Below are 22673 nucleotides of genomic sequence, written 5' to 3'. Positions count from 1 at the left end.
TGAGCTCCGGTTCACTCTTCTTCTTAGTGCCTGTTCTGGCACTTCTGCGGGTGCTGCCTGCTTCTGTGAGGGCTCCCTATCTTGCTGGGCGCCCCCACTGTTTCCTCACGCAATTGGCGACATCCTGGTCCCTCCTGGGCCACAGCAGCATCCAAAAACCCTAACTGCGACCCTTGCAGCTAGCAAGGCTTGTTTGTGGTCTTTCTGCGTGGGAACACCTCTGCAAGCTTCTTCAAGACGTGGGACATCCATCCTCCAAAGGGGAAGTTCCTTGTCCTCTTCGTTCTTGCAGAATCCACAGCTTCTCCCATCTGCTGGCAGCTTCTTTGCATCCTCAGCTGGCATTTCCTGGGCATCTGCCCAATCTCGACTTTGTCGCGACTCTTGGACTTGGTCCCCTTGTTCCACAGGTACTCTCGTCCGAAAATCCACCTTTGTTGCATTGCTGGTGTTGGTCTTCCTTGCAGAATTCCCCTATCACGACTTCTGTGCTCTCTGGGGAACATAGGTGCACTTTACACCTACTTTTCAGGGTCTTGGGGTGGGCTATTTTTCTAACCCTCACTGTTTTCTTACAGTCCCAGCGACCCTCTACAAGCTCACATAGGTTTGGGGTCCATTCGTGGTTCGCATTCCACTTTTGGAGTATATGGTTTGTGTTGCCCCTGTACCTATGTGCTCCATTGCAATCTATTGTGACTATACATTGCTTCTATTACTTCCTTTTGCTATTACTGCATATTTTTGGTATTGTGTACATATATCATGTGTATATTTGCTATCCTCATCCTGAGGGTACTCACTGAGATACTTTTGGCATATTGTCATAAAAATAAAGTACCTTTATTTTTAGTATATCTGTGTATTGTGTTTTCTTATGATATTGTGCATATGACACCAGTGGTATAGTAGGAGCTTTGCATGTCTCCTAGTTCAGCCTAAGCTGCTCTGCTAACCTACCTTTTCTATCACCCTAAGCTGCTAGAACACCTCTTCTACACTAATAAGGGATAACTGGACCTGGTGCAGAGTATAAGTACCCCTTGGTACCCACTACAAACCAGGCCAGCCTCCTACAACGCCAAGGATAGAATCGCCCTATACGCGGATGACGTGATACTCTACATGGGCACACCAAGCACATCGGGCCCACACAGCCTCCACCTCCTTAGAAGCTACGCAGAGGCATCAGGCCTGAAAATGAACCCCGCCAAGTCAGTGCTGGCTCCCTTGACAAACACCCGTGACTGTTTCGAATTGCAGGACACAATACCCCTCCGCAGACTGAGTTTGAAATATCTTGGCGTCTGGGTGACCCTCCTACCGGAACTGACCTGGGCGAAGAATGTGGATTCGCTAATGACACGGGTTAAGGCAGATCTGCAAAGATGCCAGACACTACCGCTGAATATAATGGGTTGTGTTGCCCTGTATAAGATGATGATTTTACCCAGATTATTGTATGCTTTTCAGGACTTCTCCTTTCCAATCCCTCGTTCGTGGTTCCAGACCTTAGAAGCAGCCACAACACAATTCCTCTGGGGGGAGCCAGACATCAAGTGGCAGCAAAGTACTGTCGGAGAGGAATATATGAGGGAGGCCTGGGGGCGTCTAATCCATACCTATACTATCTGGCGACAAAGGTACTGGTAATTCATGATTGGTTTAATGGAGGGTGGTCATATCCGGCAAATACCAGGTGGAATTGGGTATTCTAGGTTTCCCACATATCCTTGACACGCTGTATGGCACGCCTCTCCCCCATTGCATGGGCGAGATGACTAGGGCAGTTCTCCTGGCATGGTGGGCGGCACTACGATACACCAACTGGAATGCTAGAGTTAATCTACAGACTCCGTTGTAGAGGGGGAAATGGATGAGTGCTACCGCTGCGCTGGAGGGATTTGTAGAATGGGACTTATTGGGGATTTCATTGGTAGGTGATGTGTGGAAAGGAGAAGCACTAAAGTCCTTCTAGGAACTACAGACAGAGTTCCAATTATCCCAAACACAGTTCTTCAGATATCTCCAACTTAGGCATGCCATAGGAACACATCTTTCGAAGAATCTACTGCCGGAATCCAGCCCCCTCGAAGCTAAACTACTAATGGGGAACTGGGAGGGAAAGGGGTTTCACAGATCTATAAAATGCTAGTTAACAACACACCAGAGGGCCAGATCTGACAAGGACGGGGTGGGAGACTTGGATAGGCACCCTAGAAGACTCGGAATGGTCAGAGGCACTAGAGGCCCCAGAACCCTAGCCATATCGGTAAAACTATGCACTGTACAGTTTTACTACTTACACAAAGCATACCTAACACCTGTCAGACTCCTACGAGCTGGACTGTGGCCAAATAGCTGTTGCCCTCGTTGTAGCAGAGACCACGCAGATTTCTTTCATATGGTCTGGTTATGTCTGACCTTACAGATTTACTGGGGAAGGGTACTAAACGACTTAAACACGACATTGGGGACGGAGCTGCAGCTCACTGCCAGTATGGTTCTACTTGGGGCCATGGAAGGGGTAGTGAGATCACGGACCAACCGCGCTTTCATTGGAACGGCCCTGCTAGTGGCAAAACGAGATGTTGCTGCGGCATGGACCTCGCCCTCTGGCCCGTCCTTACAAAAATGGAGAAAAGGAGTGGACTGGTGTGCAAATCAAGAGAGACAAGTATATGAATCGAGAGGATGTCCCCGGAAATATGAAAAGATATGGGGTCCATGGCTGGGGACGTTGTCATAGGCCGGACTGAAACAATCTCTTCTCCACTGTGCTGGGTTAAAGCAACACATACACTCCCCGAGAAGCTACGCACACGAGTGACACTAATGCATAAAATTGAATAGTCTTGTCTGTACTAATTGTTTGACACTATGGGGGTCATTACAACATTGGTGGTATAAGGCGCTTACCGCCATGCAGAAGACCGCCAATACACCGCGCCGGCGGCGGTAGACCGCCATAGCTATTATGACACACATCACGGAATCCGCCGAAATTCAGACACCCACACAAGACCGCCACACCAAAGGTCAGCGATAAACATGCGGAAACAATTCCTCCACCTCCACGCCAACAGAAACACGCCCATGCCATTACGACCCACGAATCCACGCAGCGGTCTTTCAACCGCGGTATTCCATTGGCGGTACACACCGCCACGCTCAAAATACACACACATCTCCAAAACACAGCCACATTGGACAATTACAAATACACACACCTGATACACATACATACACCACTCCCACACATCCAATACAATATAAAACACACACCCACATCACCCACAAACCCCTACAACCAGAAATTCTGAGAGAAGGCCAGAGAGAGAGAGCACAGAATAGACAACCCCATCACACAGAGGCACACAACACCATCACCCACACAACATCCAAGCACAAAACACCACATACCACTACACTCACCACACTCATCACCACATACACCACCCCACACATCACACACACCACCCCATGGCACGCCAAAGACACCCCCGCTTCTCCGAGGAGGAACTCAGGGTCATGGTGGAGGAAATAATCCGGGTAGAGCCACAGCTATTTGGCTCACAGGTACAGCACACATCAATATCCAGGAAGATGGAGCTATGGCAAAGAATAGTCGACAGGGTCAACGCAGTGGGACAGCACCCAAGAAATAGGGAGGACATCAGGAACAGGTGGAACGACCTACGGTGGAAGGTGCGTTCCACGGTCTCCAGGCACCACATCGCGGTACAGCTGACTGCCGGCGGACCCCCACCTCCTCCCCCACAACTAACAACATGGGAGGAGCAAGTCTTGACCATCTTGCATCCTGAGGGCCTCGGAGGAGTCGTTGGAGGAACGGACACTGGTAAGTCAAATCTTAAATATCACATCCCCCACCCTACCTGCATGCTATCACACCCCCCCACCATCACACCCTCCCCTATCACCCCAACTCCTCACTAATGTACTAATAACACAAACTACACATCCCAAACCAAAGACCTGCATGACACAACTAAGCATGGACACCCATCACTAAAGCATGCCCACTGCACATACCCAGAACACCCCCCAACCATCAGCACACAAGCCCCCACACAGGAATGCCTGCACTGGGGTTCACGCACACCCACCCATTGCACACCATGAAACACACACATGCAATAATCATGTTCTCTTACCCCTGCAGGAACCCGAAGGAACGTCACCACACCAGAGGGTACAGACAACACCACTCCATCCCCAGAAGAGGCCCACAGTGACGACAGCAGCTCTGCCCTACTGGATCTTGATGACCAGCCCGGACCATCGTGGGCCTCAGGACAGTCGGTTCCCCTTGCCCAGCCACAGCCCAACACCGAAATTCCACCCTCTGGTAACACCATCACAGCACCCACCCAGCGGGCCCAAACCTCCCTACCCAGGACAGGTCAATCAGCGGTGTGTCCACCACTACAGGGCACCCAGGCTAACCCACCTCCCCAACAACAACAGGGACCTGGGGGCAGTGGTAGTGGGCACACGGTCCAGGGGACGGAGGCACGGGAACATAGGGGAACTGGGAGGGCTGCTGTGCGACAGAGGGAGGACAGGCCAAGGGAACCAGCTCTCCACGAGGCCCTCTCCTCCATCATGGGTGCATACCACCCTTCCCAGGAGACGATGGCCACGGTCCTGGACAAGTTGCAGGAGACCCTGCGTCTGCAGGAGGAGGAGTATTTGGGGTTCTGGGAGGAGCTCAAGACCATCGGCTCCGCCCTGGGCACCATCGTAGGGGTGCTGACAGACATTCAAAAGACCTTGAGGGACAGCGTGGCACTCCAAGGGGCCCCTGACACTAGCCACGACGATGAACTGCCCACCACCTCCGCCGGCGCTAGTGGACAGGACGCCCCGCCACAGGACCACCACACCAGCACCCCATCCCCTGCAGACGGACAACCACCACGCAAGCGGGCCCTGAGATCCAGGAACAGGACAGAGCAAGATGGCAAGACCACCGCCAGGAAATAAGACCACCCTGATTGTCCCCCCACTGTCCCACTTTGTTACCCTTTCCAAATCGGAACTGCCCCAGCTCCACTTCCAATGGGCAGATGTGCAATGTACCTGTGAGACTAATAGACTGGACTCTGCCATGGACATTCCTCCACCATCACCCATCACCATTTTACAACCCCCCTTCATTTTTTAGCACTTAAATAAACACCCTTGAAACACTAAAAAAACTGGAGTCAGTCTATGATTTGTAATTTTGTATTATCAATTACAGTGTCATAATGGGTTACCCATTGGAAGGCTAACATACCAATGTCACACATCACAAGCCCTTCAAGGATGCAAGCAGTTGACACATAGGTTACCACATTTGTGAAACTGAAATGGAAGGGGACAACTCAGTTAACAAATAGTGAGTGAAATGTCGGTACAGGACAGAGGTAGACATGTGAAAGTTACTGTAATGTTAAACCTGAAAATGTACTCACCTGTGTTTCACTGGAAATATTTCTGGATGACTGACTCCCTGTTGTCGTTTTCTTCTTCCTCAGCTTCATCCTCATCATTGTCCACAGGCTCCACAGGCTCCACAGCTGCTACAACACCGTCATCTGGATCATCCTCCTGCAGAAAAGGCACCTGGCGTCGCAATGCCAAATTATGGAGCATGGAGCAGGCGATGATGATGTCGCACACCTTCTTCGGTGAGTAGAATAGGGATCCACCTGTCATATGTAGGCACCTGAACCTGGCCTTAAGGAGGCCGAAGGTGCGTTCGATCACCCTCCTAGTCCGCCCATGGGCATCATTGTAGCGCTCCTCTGCCCTGGTCCTGGGATTCCTCACTGGGGTCAATAGCCAGGAAAGGTTGGGGTAACCAGAGTCCCCCAATAGCCATGCACGGTGCCTCTGGAGTTGACCCATCATATCAGGGATGCTGCTATTCCGCAGGATGTAGGCGTCATGCACTGAGACAGGGAACATAGCATTTACCTGCGAGATGTACTGGTCTGCCAAACAGACCATCTGCACATTCATGGAGTGATAACTCTTCCTGTTCCTGTACACCTGTTCACTCCTGCGGGGGGGACCAGAGCTACATGGGTCCCATCAATAGCACCGATGACGTTGGGGATATGTCCAAGGGCATAGAAGTCACCTTTCACTGTAGGCAAATCCTCCACCTCAGAGAAAATGATGTAGCTCCTTACGTGTTTCAGCAGGGCAGACAACACTCTGGACAAGACGTTGGAAAACATAGGCTGGGACATCCCTGATGCCATGGCCACAGTTGTCTGAAAAGACCCACTTGCAAGGAAATGGAGCACTGACAGGACCTGCACGTCAGGGGGGATTCCAGTCAGATGGCAGATTGGTGACATCAGGTCTGGCTCCAACTGGGTACATAGTTCCTGGATTGTGGCACGGTCAAACCTGTAGGTGACGATTAAATGTCTCTCTTCCATTGTCAACAGGTCCACCAGCGGTCGGTACACCCGAGGATTCCGCCATCTTCTCATATGTCCCAGCTGACGGTGCCTAAGAAGGACAACAGCGAAGAAACAGTCACTATTCCTCCAGGTATGTACCCACAGTCACACAGAAAACGGCACCAAATACAAAACCCTTCCTGTATGTGTGTTGAGTATAGGCCTAGCTATTTGTGACGCAGTAGTAACTGAAGCCATGTGGGCCCCTGAAATGGCGGCTGCCTGACCTCTAAACTGGGACAATGGGATTGTGGGGTAACAGCGCTGGCGTTGCACACCGTCGCGGTAGGCGGTCGTAGACCGCGGCGCAATGCTGCATTGGTTCACATTGGACCCTATGGGTCCCAGGAGCCACTGAACAGGTGCGCCGGCGGTGATGATGCGCCCGCCGCGGACGTCACCGCCGCGGACGTCACCGCCGCGGACGTCACCGCCATTTTCTATCTCTTCAATCACTAGATACCTGACCTTCGACAGGAGAGGGCCTACACTGCTAGTGCTGCTGTGACCTCGGTCTGGGAGCGACGATGGCTGCTGCGTCTGGGGAAAGGACCCCTGCCTTCACTGCACAGGAGTTGGAGAAACTTGTGGACGGGGTCCTCCCCCAGTACATGCTACTCTACGGTCCTCCAGACCAACAGGTTAGTACACAAGGAGCACGTTGTATGGGCTAGGCCTGGGTAGAGAGGGCTGGGTGGAAGAGGGAAGGGGCCAGAGTTCATACTACAGTAAAGCATGGGAATAAATGGGCCACATGGTCAGAGTAGGGAGGGGGCCACTCACATTGACGGTGCAGTTGGTAATGACTGTTCCTCTTTCCTTGTGCTTGTCATGTAGGTCAGCGCCCACCAGAAGAGGGACATTTGGTGTGCCATAGCCAAGGAAGTTCGGACCCTGGGGGCCCACCAGAGACGGGGCACCCACTGCCGGAAGAGATGGGAGGACATTCACTGCTGCAGCAAGAAGACGGCGGAAGCTGGGGATGGCCTCCCAACGTGGGAGGGGTGCCCGTTGCACCATGACCCCCCTGATGTTCCGGATCCTGGCAGTGGCCTACCCGGAGTTGGAGGGGCGCTTAAGGACATCACAGCAGACACAAGGGGGTGAGTACAACCTCATTCTGCGGACTTTGCGTGCAGTGGAGGGGTCTGGGTGGGGGAGGTGGGCTGTGGGTGTCCCTAGGCCAGGGCGAGTTTGGTAGGCAAGGCCCATCCGTAATGTAGGCCATGTGGCACTCTACCCCACCTCAGAAGAGTGGCAAGTTGAGGTATAGTTGCCTCTGTGGTATCCATGTGCGCAGATTTCCACCATTGCCATGTAGGCCATATCCCAGAAATGGCATGTGCAGAGGCCAGGAGCACGGCGTCATGCATGGGGCTGCTGCGTCTGTCTTGTCCGCCGGTAACGGTGTGCCATGCACTAAAACTCTCTTTCTTCTGTCTCCCCACCCCTTTTCCTGCTCTCCCTGTCCTTTTGTACATCAGCATCATCAGGCGAAGGTACAGTGGCACCGGAGCACGAGGGAGCTGCATCCCACATGGCCATGGAGGGCCACACCACAGACTCTGAATGCACCAGTGGGACGGAGGGCGAGGGGAGCTTTACGTCGGCTACCGGATCACCAACCAGCGACACGGACTCGTCCACCGATGGTAGCTCCCCTGTGGTGGCGGCACCATCTGTGCACCCCACTTCTACAGGTACAGCCGCCACCTCCCCTACCAGCACTGCCCTCCCAGCAGCCCCTCAGCATACGCCCTGTGCCCGCTCACCCAGGAGGGTGGGCATCACCTTCGCCCCAGGCACCTCAGGCCCTGCCCCAGTCACCCCTGCTGCCCTCAGTGAGGAGGTCATTGACCTCCTCAGGTCACTCACTGTTGGGCAGTCTACCATTGTGAATGCCATCCAGGGTGTAGAAAGGGAGTTGCAACGCGGTAATGCATTCCTGGAGGGCATTCATTCTGGTCAGGCTGCCCTTCAGCGAACCCTGCAATCTCTGGCCTCAGCACTGATGGCAGCCATTGTCCCTGTGTCTAGCCTCCCCCCTCCAACTTCCTCCACCCAGACCCAATCCCCTGTACCCCAGCCCATCCCAAGCACACCTACAGACCAGCATGCACACAAGTCAACACCCAAAAGTAGCTCAAGCAAACATAGGCACCACACACACCACAGGCACTCACACAAGCATCACACCCATACAGACACAGCAACATCCACTGCCTCCACTGTGTCCCCTCCTCCTCTTCTCCCTCCTCCCTCCCAGTCTCGTCTACACACACACCTGCATGCACCACATCTACAAGCACTAGGACTCGCACCAGGACACCCAGCACCACAAGCCGCTCACCTGCACTCACCACCTCCACTTCCATTTACACGTCCCCTGTGTCCTCTCCCAGTGTGTCTGTGACACCCCCTCCAAAAGTACCCAAACCCCGGCAATCACTCACCCAACATCCATCCACCTCACGACAGCCTCCAGTACCTGCACCTGCACCCAAAACACCTAAAGTGACACCTCCTACAACCACCTCCTCTTCCTCCACTCCCAGACCCCCTCCAAGTGTCCGTCAGAAACTGTCCCTCTGTCAAATTGACCTTTTTGCCTCCACCCCCCCTCCAATTCATCAGTCCCGTTGTAGCGCCTCAGCCAAAAAGCCTCCAGTACCAGTGGTGCGTGTTCCAGGTTTTTGGAGTGCACCGTCCACCAGGGCAGGCAGTAGGACCCGGAGCCAAGGCACTGGTAGCCCACCCCCTGTAAAGGCTCTAAAATTGGAGAGTGGACGACGGGACCGTGTCAAGACTCCTGGTGGGACAACAAGTGAAATGGGATCGAAGGCGATTGGTGAGTCAGCTGTAACTCCAAAAAAGGTGGGGAAGGTCCAGAGGAAGTCTCCCCAGCCTGTTGTGAGTGTCACGGCGGAGAAGTGCGCCATCATTTCCGGCGGTGCAGACACAACCGCCAGCACCGTCGTCACTGGTCCAGAGACCACCGCCGGAGTCACAGGCCAGGAGGGCCCAAGTATCGTTTCTGGTCAGGAGACCCCAGCCGGAGTCACAGCCCAGGAGGGCAAAGACCGCCATGTCAAAGCACCGCTGAACAGGGCAAAGACCGCCATGGCAAAGCACCGCTGAACAGTCCAGAACCGCCATGTCAAAGCACCGCTGAACAGGGCAAAGACCGCCATGGCAAAGCACCGCTGAACAGTCCAGAACCGCCATGTCAAAGCACCGCTGAAGAGGGCAAAGACCGCCATGGCAAAGCACCGCTGAACAGGGCAAAGACCGCCATGGCAAAGCACCGCTGAACAGTCCAGAACCGCCATGTCAAAGCACCGCTGAACAGGGCAAAGACCGCCATGGCAAAGCACCGCTGAACAGTCCAGAACCGCCATGGCAAAGCACCGCTGAAGAGGGCAAAGACCGCCATGGCAAAGCACCGCTGAACAGGGCAAAGACGGCCATGGCAAAGCACCGCTGAACAGGGCAAAGACGGCCATGGCAAAGCACCGCTGAACAGTCCAGAACCGCCATGTCAAAGCACTGCTGAACAGGGCAAAGACCGCCATGTCAAAGCACCGCTGAACAGGGCAAAGACCGCCATGGCAAAGCACCGCTTAACAGTCCAGAACCGCCATGTCAAAGCACCGCTGAACAGGGCAAAGACCGCCATGGCAAAGCACCGCTGAACAGGGCAAAGACCGCCATGTCAAAGCACCGCTGAACATGGCAAAGACCGCCATGGCAAAGCACCGCTGAACAGTACAGAACCGCCATGTCAAAGCACCGCTGAACAGGGCAAAGACCACCATGGCAAAGCAGCGCTGAACAGGGCATGCACCGTGTAGGAATGAATGGACCGCCACATCAGGCATCCTTATCCCATGTGCAGCTGGGACAGTGACAGGACAGGAACTTTCACGGGGAGACTCATCCAGTCTGGGCACCAGTCCCCCTCCAGCACCAGTGGAGACCTGCATCTACTTGAGAGACTGTGGCTTTGCACTCTCCAGGATGGCACAGTGGGCAACCCACCCACTGTAGAGACTTGAGAGACTGTGGCTTTGCACTCCCCAGGATACATCAATGGGCATGGAGCCCCGTCGTGGATCTGGCTCCGCATTCATGTGGCTGAGGTGCCCCCCCTTCCCTTCCCCCCTGAGGTGCCTGTAGTGTTTCTATCTGATGCCCCGGCAGTGTTCTCTCAGATTTTGGTCAGGTATCTATTGTGGGCCTCGCCCATGCATTTTTGGACTGTTGGTGCATGGACATTGTTGTGTACATATCTGCACTACTTCTTGTATTGTATATATAATTATGAGTGATTTAGAGATAAATATCTGTATATTTTTTAATGACATGTATATTGGCACATTACAATGTTTGCCCGAAATTCGCTTTGTCTTTGCATTCTTCCGGGGGGATTGTGGGTTGTTAATGTGATATTTTTTGACTGCATTGGTGTGTATGTTGTAATATGCGAGGGTGGGGTTGTTTGGTGGGTGTCCCCTTAACTTTTGCCTCCCCCCTCGCCTGTGTCATAGATGCAGTACTCACCGGTATCTTCTGCGCCTACGTCGCTGTTGGTCGTAAATGAGCAGAAAGACAAGGGCAGGGAGTATTTGGAGTTCCGGGTCCATGGAGTCGTCGTTCCTCGTGGGATGTGTTGAGGTGAGCGTTTTCCCATAGCAAAAGCTGTTTCCGCCGTGTTTTTAACCACGGTGAATCCGCCCCTGAAAAGGTGGCGGATTGGCGGGTTGTAATGGTGTGGGCGGTACATTGTCTTCCGCCTGTCTGTTGGCGGTGACCGCCGCGCTGCTTGTCTGTACCGCTGTGACGGGCGGTGTGTTAAAGTGGCTGTCTTTGTTGGCGGTTTCCGCCAGGGTCATAATTCCCTTTTTTGTCCGTCGGCCTGTTTGCGGTATTACCCCACCTTTTACACCGTCCGCCAGTAATGACCACCTATATCTTTTTGAAAGCAATAAAAATTTGTTTAGAAAAAAAAAATGACTACCATTTTCAAAAATATGTCTGTTTGTGTCATAGATGCAATGGCACAACATATGGCGAAAGGTATGTCCTGTTCTACAAGTAGATATGACACAGGCCCTCAGACAAATATTTCCCCGTCCTACAGACACTTGTTCATACATCACAAAAGACAGTGCTCACACTGACATGTATGGCAGCCCTTTCGTTCTGCCTTTAGTCATATAATATGGTTAAAAGCATAGTATTTGGCTCTATCGACATTAGGCATTAAGTAAATGCAGCTGGGCGTGGGTGAGTGTGTGTGGTAAAAAGGCACAAGTTGTTTAGCCTTCAGGAGCTCACAATGATTTTCACTCATCAGAAGTAGCTCTCACTACAGGAAATGTTCCAGACCACTGGCTTAGATGATGTTAGTGCCCTGAATTTTTTAAGTAAGGACATGAAAAGTGATGCGAGTACTCAACCGGACACTAAACATTTGTAGTTTAAATAAAAATAATATGCTATAGTAATGTTTTGGAAATGCTTGTGATTGTTTTTGCAAAATTGTGCTACATCAATACAAACAAAACCTCACAAAAAGGTTTTAACTTTCTTTTTTCTTATACATACAGGTCAACACACATCACAAAAAGGCCATTTGGAAGGTCATAGCCAAGAAAGTGCAGACCCCGAGGGTCTACAAGTGGCACAACATTCACTGCAGGAAGAGGAGGGAGGACCTATGATGCTGGATCTGAAAGTCATCTGAAGTCCAGCTCAGCCAGTTCCCCCAATGTGGAAAGCGTATGCACCACACCTAATGTCCTGCATACTTGCGTTGGCATACTCCGACCTTGATTGGCAGTTGCAAGCCCGACAGCAGCATCAAGGAGGTGAGTTATTTTTGAGTTCTCATTGTTAGTTAACTTTTATTTGTTAAAGCAATAATTTCTGGCATCAATATAAAGGTTGACACACATTCAACGCACAAGTAGAGTTCTGAAAGGTGTAAGTTTTGCACAAGGTGTATGATGATGTATTTTGTGTACTGATTTGTGGTAAATGTTACCACTAGATTCCTTATCCCTACCAGAGGACAGCTCTGAGCAGACACATGCGTGCTTAAGAAAAAAGAGGTACCTGGATTTTGTCTATGGTATGAAAGACGGCTGTACAAAACAGGCCACAATTTATGATTGTGTCAGGTGTGATGCTCCATCACAATTGTGGGGAAATTATAATGGTCATATTACAGGTGACATAACATACAATGTGCTTATGATACAGTGGATGTTCCAAACTTCACATTGGTGAGTTGGTATAATGAACAAACAATAGTGAGCATATGATCAAAAGTGACTAGGAACGTGAGAACAATGGATACATTTGTTTAGCAAAAATATTTAACAAAATATGTTTTCACTCCAAAATTCTGTTCATGTTAACAGTTGCAGATTGGCATGAAGCCTTACTCCTTCACAAATGTGCATGCAAGCCAGCTGTTTGAACAAACATTAATTTGGTAGGCAAACATTATGAAATTAAACAGACAGGAATGTGTTCACAGAGTAACACATACACAGTACAATATTTTTGTGTCCTTTGTTATGTCAGAGTAAGAAACACCCAATAGACCATTTTTGTGTCCTTTGTTATGTCCAGGTGATAAATCAACATTGAAGCAAAGGTGTTATTGAAAAGGACTTTTGCAGATGGACAATGTACATTGTACAAAGGTTTCTTGCTACATATTTATTTTTGTGACACAAACTCACTATTCAAAACAACTAATCTGTACCATTCAGAGGTATTAAACAATTCCATGAGAAAGTTGAAGTGCTCAAGAAAAATGATTAAAAATGAAATGGGAGTAATGATAGTAATCTACAAAACTGTGAGCAACTTGGACCATAATATGTTCCCTACATGCATGGGGTAATGGTAAAGTATCTAAGTTTTAAATCCTTAAAGCAGGTGAAATATTACAATTATGAAATGTTTTGTTAAAGAACCTTGTGATCATTTTTATTTGAATCGATATAATAAAAATGTATTTATCTTTTCAGCATCTTCAGGAGCAGGCAAAGGAAACATTGGTCACGAAGGTGAGGAAGCAGCTGGCCACTCTATGTTGGGTGGCGAAACACTGACGGACACAGTGGCATGGAGGGGACTGGCATGGAGGCCACCAGCTTGACAACTTCTTCCGTGGTCTCCACAAGAGACCAGTCCCTAGTGGGGGTGAACCCTACAGGACCTTCGCCATCTGCTACAAGGAAATCAAAGACGACAAAGAATTGTTTCTAATGGAAAATACTGAATAAAATAATCTGGCTTATCAAGAAAGGGGTTCTGGCAAACTGTGTCTTTCACAGTTTACATTGAACTGTATATTATTTGTATCACCAAAGATTTTCATTCTATGTGGGCATTGAGTCATATACTTTTTCCCACCTGCATCATTGTTCATTGCCCAGATTCCCATCTCCACCCTCCCTCCTGCTTCCACTCTCCAGTTGGCCAAATCAGCCACTCTAAAAGGACTGGGGACTCCTTTGCTGCAGGGTCTTACCCCCCCCACTGTCCACCCAGGTGCGCTTAGTGAAGAGGCTATTGACTTCTTTCTCAGCACCACAGTATTCAGATAGCGATTGTGACTGGCATACAGGGGCTTAGTTCCCAAATTCAGGAGATGGTTACATTTCTGAATGTCATTCATAGTTCAATGTCTGGCTTGCAGAGATCACTAGTGAAAATAGCCTCTGTACTGACAACAGCTCCGCAACCGGCCCAACCTTGGGCCCCCTACTCCGGTCACTTTCTCATCCCAAATCTTACCTCCCAACTCCCACACCAATCCCAAGCACACTCACATGTTTGCACACACCCACTACAACAAACACAAGCTGCATACCCACAAACACAAACATATACCCATCCAACATACACACACTAATGACACTACATCCGCAGGCACCACAACCACCACATCCACCACAATACCTACAAGCACTACCACCACACCTACAACACCTACAACTACCACAGACACAAGCACCAGCACCACAACCATCAGTGCGCAAACCACCAGCAAACCCACAATCACAACAAACAGCACCCCTGCTACTACCAGCACACCCCCAAGAATTCCAACCACAACATCCACCTAGACAGCACACTCATCCAAACACATACAGTCACACACACCTAAATGAAGAACAACACTCACCAAACCAACACACTCACAGTCGCCCAAATACAAAAAACCTACAAAACCACATACATTCAAACATACACCAGACACACATGCATCTACAACACATTCACACACACATCACAACCACACCAACCATCTCAACAGCAGCACACTCATCAAACAAACACACTCACAGAAAAGCACACTCACAATAACACCCAACAAACGCACACACTCACCCGAACACCACCCGAACACCACACACTTTCCAACAAATATACACCCAAATGTAAACCACATACACCAGACCCACATGCACCTACAAAACAGGCACACACCTCACCCATTTCAGCTCTCTCTACCTCCCAAACAATCCTCTCTCTCCCCTTGTACCCTTTCTTCTCCACCCACTTTTACTTCTTACCTGTCCCTTACCCCTACGAATCCCAAACTCATCCCTCCCAAGAAGGATCCTTGATGTGCCTGCTCTGTGCCCAATAGATGCCCCTTCCTGAGGAGGTTGCCCCTTGGCAGTGTCAATGGGAGGCTAATTTTTAGAGCAACATATTTCATTTAAGAAAAAAAATGTCTATTTTACAAAGTTTGTCTGGACATTTTTAAATTAAAAGTAACTGATTGATGACAATGCTATTTATCATAATGTGAGTAAGTTGAACTTAATTTAGTTTATGACAAAACAAAACAGGTTTTATTTTTTACATGTTCTTATAGTGCATACAATAGTGAAGAACATTTGTAATGGACAGGCTAGTTTTGGTGCAAGCATTCATCATGATACTGGACACTTACACCAATTTTTAACATGTTTACATTTTTGTAACTTGTGAATACAGGTGTGTTTATTATAAACACACGTGCATTACACATCAAAAGAACCTTAGAGTTAAAAGAAATGTAGTGATAATCAGAAAATGCACTAGACAAGGGAATATGTGACAATAATACACATATGAAATGTTTTAGGGTTAGAGGTGACATTGAATGTACATTTCGTTAAAACACGTGTTGCATTGTGTAGTGCTATTGCTACATTTTATTAGATATAGGTTGTGCAAACAATATGTAATGCATGTGTATCTGATTTGGTAGTTTAGGGAAAATGATTAAAGAGACCTGTATGGACACATTTTGAATTTGGGATTAATGTGACTTTATGTGTAGGTGTCCATTAGTATAAAGGCAGCTTGGACTGAACTGGTAAATGTAAATAAAATATACAGGTGTGTTTCTTTAAACTTCTAACACTACCATATTACAGACATATGCATTGGAAATTACTGTACTATTGCTTGCAAGTATTTATGAAAAATGCAAGAGTACAGAGCTAATGTACACAAACAATTCCAATGGTAACAAGTAAAACAGTCATTTACTTTTGGTTCCAGTGACGACAGGGTTGATTTTCATCATGGTCCAGTAGCAGCAGCTAAGGAAGGATTTGTGTGATCAGGTTCATGAGGGCAAGGAAAGTGAAATGTAGAAAAAAGTAAGTTTTGACTTTATATGCCTTTGATTCCACCAGCTCAGGTGTGGAGGTTTAACCACTGCAGTTACGTTGGCGGGTAGGCACATCTTGATTGGCCCAGCAGCAAAAATAGATGTGGTTCCGCTGCCAGCCGCTTTTTCCTATGGCGCCATCAACGTGGGTGTAAAATTCTGGTGGTGACAGCGGTTCGCCGATGGACTTTCATCTACAGATGCACCAGCATTTGAATAAAGCAGGCGGATTGCCTAGTCAGCAGACAGATTATCTGACGGAAAAACAAAGGTGGGACCAGATCCACAAAAGTTCTAAATCAGGCCCCTAGTCTCTTTGTTGAAAGTTGAAAATCTCCAGCGTGATGAAACTGCGCGCTGTAGTCAATGAGAGTTGCACAAGGCTGAATAACCCTTCTGTGAGGAGACGCTGAACAGGATTTGTTGCTGCGCAGAGGAAAGTAGGAGGAGCTACTGCAAAATCGGGCTGACTGGTGATGCACCCTGGGTAGATTGGTGAGCAGGTAGGTCTTGGTCTCCTCTCTGTTTTAGATCTCTTTTTTTACTATAACATTTTGGATTTTGGCTATGGGGACACCTTTAGCACCACTTCCAATGGTCTAGGACAGGAGGGGTGCCACTTGCAGGGTCAGGACGCTCTCAGGCTGTCCAGGTTTGGGTTCAAAATGTTGGGAGCCTTTTCTGTCCCTGAGTCACTGATCAAGAGTCCTTCCAAACAGCTCTTGGAGTCACTTTGGTAGTCCTAGGTTCAAGTATAAAAGCAGGTCTTAAGCAGCAGGGCAGTCATCTGAGAGCGCAAGGCAGGCTTCCGGCAGCAGGACTGTTCTCTTGGTGCAGCTGGCCAGTCCTCTCAAGTACACAGCAGGCAACTGGCAGCAGGGCAGTCCTATGAGGGTACTCTGCAGGTCCTGAAGTGTACTGGAGTGAGTCCTAGTTTTACACGTGGTGCCAGATTTGAAGTGGAAGAAACTTCTGAATTCACTCCCCTCCCCCACCAGACAAAAGTGTCTTGAATTTCCTGCCTTTCTGCCACAGTCCCAGGATGTTTGGAGTCACAAAAGGCTAGGAAGAAGTTCTTTGTGCTATGAAAGATCAGTAGGAAGGGACAGAGAGGTGATTTTTCTCCTGTGGTAGTACAACCTATATGTCCATTCACTTACAACAACTCTAGCGTACGGATGTTCTCAGCCTTACTTTCAAGATGATCAGTGCCATATTTTTATATATACTCTTATTTCTGAGGCAGTCAGCCTAATCAAAGAGCAGACTATGTGTCACCCCACTATACATCCTGTATGTTTACTCCACACTAGTAGAATGTAAGAACAATGTAAGACTGCCTGTTTTTTTGAAATAACAAGTTTAAAAAGCAGTTTTCAATTAACTAAAATTAATCAAACATGAGCAAATTACCTTTTCTCCATGAATATGTTATGTGCAACAGGGACCATGGATTCACTAATCCTTTGGTGAGTGATGTGCACTGATTACACTGCGTTTTAGAGGCTTCTGCACCTCAGGGTTGGCTAGCACTGGCCGAAATTATTATTCTTTCTAAAAGTATAGTGCTGTGATTTGTATGTTGTGTGCAGAGAATGATGATTTGGAGTACTTTTGAATTGTTAAACACTTCTAATACATTACAAAGCAACCACTTCATCCTGGACAGCCAGCTAACCATGATGTTCCAGGTCAGTGCCATCTCCTGCTTCTTCATGCTATGCATGCTGCTCAACAACTTCAAATGGTTGCCCCAGAGATCAAGAAGCACGATCACACAAGTCCTCATCACCAGCTGGCTAAACTTTGACAATGCTCTCTATTCAGGGATCGCAGCTCACCTCCTCGACCTCCAGCAATTAACCCACATCCCCCCTCACCTCAGGGAACTTCACTGGCTCACAGTACAGAGGAGATGCCAGTTCAAGCTATTCACCCGTGCATACAAGGCCCTACACAACTGCGGACCCGCTTACATCACCCACCGCCTGAAATCTCACCAGCCCACCAGACACCTCCCCTCTGCTTCCCTCTCACTCGCACACACCATCTGCATCTGACAAAGTGGGAGAGAAGGCCACTCCTTCTACCTCGCAGCAAAGATGTGGAATGACCTCCCCGTGCATCTCCAGATCTCTACCAGATTCTGAAGGTCGCTGAAGACATGGCTCTTCAGCTGAACCACTGATTCTACCAGTGCCTGGATACCTCAAAGGTGACAAGCAGAGCTCTATAAATCGACGGATTGATTGATTTGATTGCATTATTTAGATTAGGCCTTCTCCTTCCATCTTCAGTGCCCTTGCTGCTAGTTTATTTCAGCACGCTGCTGGTGCCCCAAGGCTATCATTGTCATGAGTGGGATTACAATCATACTGGTAATAACTTAGGACCCACACATTCTTACTGTTTGCTGCTAATTTATTTCAGCCTCTTGCTGGTGCCCCATGGCTATAATTGTCATTCATGGGTTTCCACTCACAGATTAGGACCTATATGTTCTTATTGTTTCTAGACGAAGCAGCATCCTTGACTTCTTTCTTTTATCTCTGGTCCTGATGATGGCCCTATATCCATTCAAGGGTCGAAACTCAGTTGGCTTGCAGCTTGTTGAGCCACTACCTGTTATCATTAATTTGGGCCACACATCTACATATTTATTGAATGTTTTTTTTTATTACAATCATGTGACCATACTGGAGCTCCCTACACTATTGAAAGTGTGATCATCAAGCACACTTTTTGAAAACCTATTGCAACGCTGTTACACCTGTCAGCTTTAGGGTGGTCTTCCACCAACTATTTTGCCTTCCCCCTTCTTGGTTTGCTGAATTTGCTTTTGTTGGCCTTAGGACTCTGTGCACTTTACCACTGTTAACCAGTGCTCAAGTGATTGTGCTCACTCCCTAAACATGGGATACCTAATTGTTATATTTCATTTACTTATAAGTTCCTAGTAACGTGTATACCACATACCCAGGATCAGTAAATTAAATGATACTAGTGGGCCTGCAGCACTTATTTCACTTCCCACTTAATTAGCCCCTGAAAACATCTCTGGCCTGCCATTGCAGCTTGTGTGCAGTTTTAAACTGCCAATTTGACCTGCAAAATAAACCCCTTGCCAGGCCCAAATCTCTCTTTTTAAACATATATGTCCCCCATGCCATCGCGCAGGGTGCATTGTATTTAAAACATTGAATTGGAACACATGTTCTGATAGTGAAAAACTCACACATTTGTTTTTCACTATTTGAGGCCTACCTCTCTTATTGGATATCATTGGTTTACCGTATTATATTTAATAGTAATACCTTTTGTTTGGGAGAAGGTAGAAAAATCATGTTTGGTGTCTACGGAATTGTAGCGTAAAAGCGTCTTTCATGGTAAAGTCAGATTTTAAGTCATAATTCTGAAAATGGCACTTTTGGAAAGTTCGCATTTCTTAGCTGCCAAGTTTTAAGATTGCTTATGTGTGACATTTCCATGGTTTCGGTGTACTTATGAGTAACATTCATCTGCCAAATGTATGACACTTGTAGTGACACTTTCTTGCAAGGAAAACCAAGCAATGAAGTTCATGGAAAAAATAAATATCACTTATAAAAAAACAGCCTGCCTATTACTAAAAAGATATATTTTGAAAACACTTGTCTCATATAAATCACTACAATCTCTGCACATTTTGTGGTATTTTATCTTATACTGTGTGTAATAGAATTTTAAAATAATGACTTTCATATTCACATAGTTCTTAGTTACAATTTAGGACCACATAGCCCTATAAATGCACACCAGCACGACCTCACCACCAAGGAGCACTGTGACTGTTGCATAATGGTAGACCTGGCAACAGGGAAAAACAGAGAGCTGCCACTAAATGGGCAATCAGTGTCTGCGCCCCAAATACGGCTGATTTTTCTCATGCTGACACATCGCTAGATGACCAGAAAAGCTGAGCTTGATGCAAATCACAGAAGTCACACATTCAGTGTAAATTCACTGTAGAACTCATGAGACACTTTGTAGATTTAACACGCACCCCTCCCAGCCTGGTTGAGTGAGCTCTGGCTCTGGGTAGCTAGCAGCAGTGCAGCCAGAGTAAATCGAAGCATGCTGGCTGCTTTTGTTATGCAGCTCCCTGAGCGCTGTAACGACCTGGGCAAGTTGCACAATATGCTCCTCTTAGGTAACCTTGTTCATTGCAGAAACATTCCTTAGTTCTGCCCCTTCCTGTTCACTTGGTTAGGGGCCATGAGTGCTAATGTGCTAATCACTGTCTGAGAGGTGTTTGTGGAATGATTTATGGGTGATGGGCAAGGTTCACTTAGGGATCATTGGACTCATCTTATTTGTTGTCTATTTCCTTTCCCTCTGTCTCTTTTGTGGGGAGAGTACCGTGGCTGCCATGTGAATGGCGGCGCAGCGATCACAGGCGAGGTGACCATGTGACTGGAGGCGTGTCTATCAGGTGACAGAGGCATGGTCTATTTCAATCGTGTCCTCTGTACCTCAGATGCTTGTCTTTTTTCCCACATTTCATTTTCCTTGGAAGGATTTCAACTCTGGCTGTTCAGCATAAAGTACCTGCCTCCTCCATTGGATCCCTTTCTCCTGAGGCAGCCCAATGAATTCCACCACCTTGGTCCTCTGCCTTCTCCACTGCGTCCCATTGTCCTCAGGTGGCCCGAGAGAGTCCACCGCCTTGATTCTCTGCCTTCTCCGCTGGGTCCCATTCTCCCCAGGTGCCCGACAGAGCACTGTTTCTTCCTGCTGCACGGACCTGCTCTACCCGTTACTATGCGCAAAGAAGCATAAGACAGTTCACACATTTCTTTATTGCTTCTACCTCCCAATTTTCTCCTCCAGGTCAGTGCACTGTAATGTATTCTGCCTTCTTTTTTTGTTTTAGGATGTTGCTCGCTCCATCGGACTGAAAATTAGATACTCTAAACCTTCATGTTAGCCCTATACGCAGCCCCTGCCTGGTTTTTGTGCCAGTTTCTTAAGGTTTCGAGACTGTGTTTATATTATCCCTTTTTGATTGCTTGGTTGAGTTTCAGAATGTTGGCATAGCATCATGATTTTCTATGTATCCTCTCCGTTCCCTGTGGCTTTTGACTTCCTGGGGGAACCCATACATAGCATCTATCGTGTTTAAGCTGAATCACGTTTTTTCCATTATGACTTACCTTTCATATCTGTTCTTCGGTCAGCGTGGAGGGTTAGTTCTGAGGTGAGAGGATGGACAATCTCCGTTTCTGTGGTACCTGGTCTTCAGGTGTGTGGGACTGTGATAAGTGCCTTGTATCTGGTCCCGGAGGAGCTACAATGTGCGACCAATGCATGTGATGGTGCTTGCACCAGCACTAACATGCATTAATCTGACCCCTGATGTGTGGCACTGGCCTAACGCTAAGGCACTACATCCACGTTGGATTCAATGAGCAATGTCTCTGATGGCCACTGATGTTGACTATGTTTTTGACCCAAAATTACAAACTCAAGAATTTCTCCAATATGAATTTGAATACCCAGTTCCAGTAAAACACATTCCCTATTAAACATTATCAAATAATTATGTACAAAACTGATGGCTCAGCTCAACTTGCAGTAGGCACTAAACATCAATATTCCTCCACCTGTGCGGTTTTGAGTGGCTATATTAAGGATGGTGAATTCCACCCACAGACTTTGAGGGACTGCACTGCACAATTAGCAGAGCGTAAGGCTCTGGTAATGGCACTGGAACACACGGATCAAGGACAGTTGACATTAATAGTCTGTGATTTGTATTACTGTGTCCAGTCCTTCAATGAATATCTGCATTACTGGCGCTGGAATGGGTTCAGAGATTCAAAAGGCAACACTATTAAACACAGACTCCTGTGGGGAAAAGTGGCAGATCTGAAAGAAACGCTACCTAATGTCCATGTAGTTCATACATTAGGACATCAACGTGTTAGAATACACATTACCGGCTATACGTTTGCTGATGAAGCGGCCAAATCAGAAATAGCTATAGCTTCTGTTGCTGCAATAACGTGTTCACGGATGAGGTTGGATGATGAAAAACTGTCTGCTGTGAAAGCTTCGGCTGAAGGGAAGCCCATGCCAAAGGCATATCCTGCCAAATATTCCTACCACATATCTAGCCTCAAAACTGCCCTAGTAACAATACCAGGTGTGGGTGAGTGTGTGATCCCTAACCAATATCAAATACCTGAGCTGAATAAAGCAGTGCATGAGAGAGTTGCTTATTCCCATGCTGGTGTGTAAGCTACTATTTCACTGTTACAAGCACGCTACTGGTGACCAGGTCTATGCAAACAGACCAAGCAGTATGTCCTTTGCTGTGACATCTGTCAGCAAATAAAAGGGTCCACCGTTAAACGCCCATCGCAGACACCCCTCCTAATTTCCAAGAAACCCTGGACCATTGTCCCCTGACACATGATGGTGCATACAAATACATCTAAGTCGATGTTGAATCATGC

The sequence above is a fragment of the Pleurodeles waltl genome, chromosome 3_1 (genome assembly GCF_031143425.1).
Source record: "Pleurodeles waltl isolate 20211129_DDA chromosome 3_1, aPleWal1.hap1.20221129, whole genome shotgun sequence".
Classification (NCBI taxonomy): domain Eukaryota; kingdom Metazoa; phylum Chordata; class Amphibia; order Caudata; family Salamandridae; genus Pleurodeles; species Pleurodeles waltl.
Note: the sequence above shows the minus strand (reverse complement) of the source record.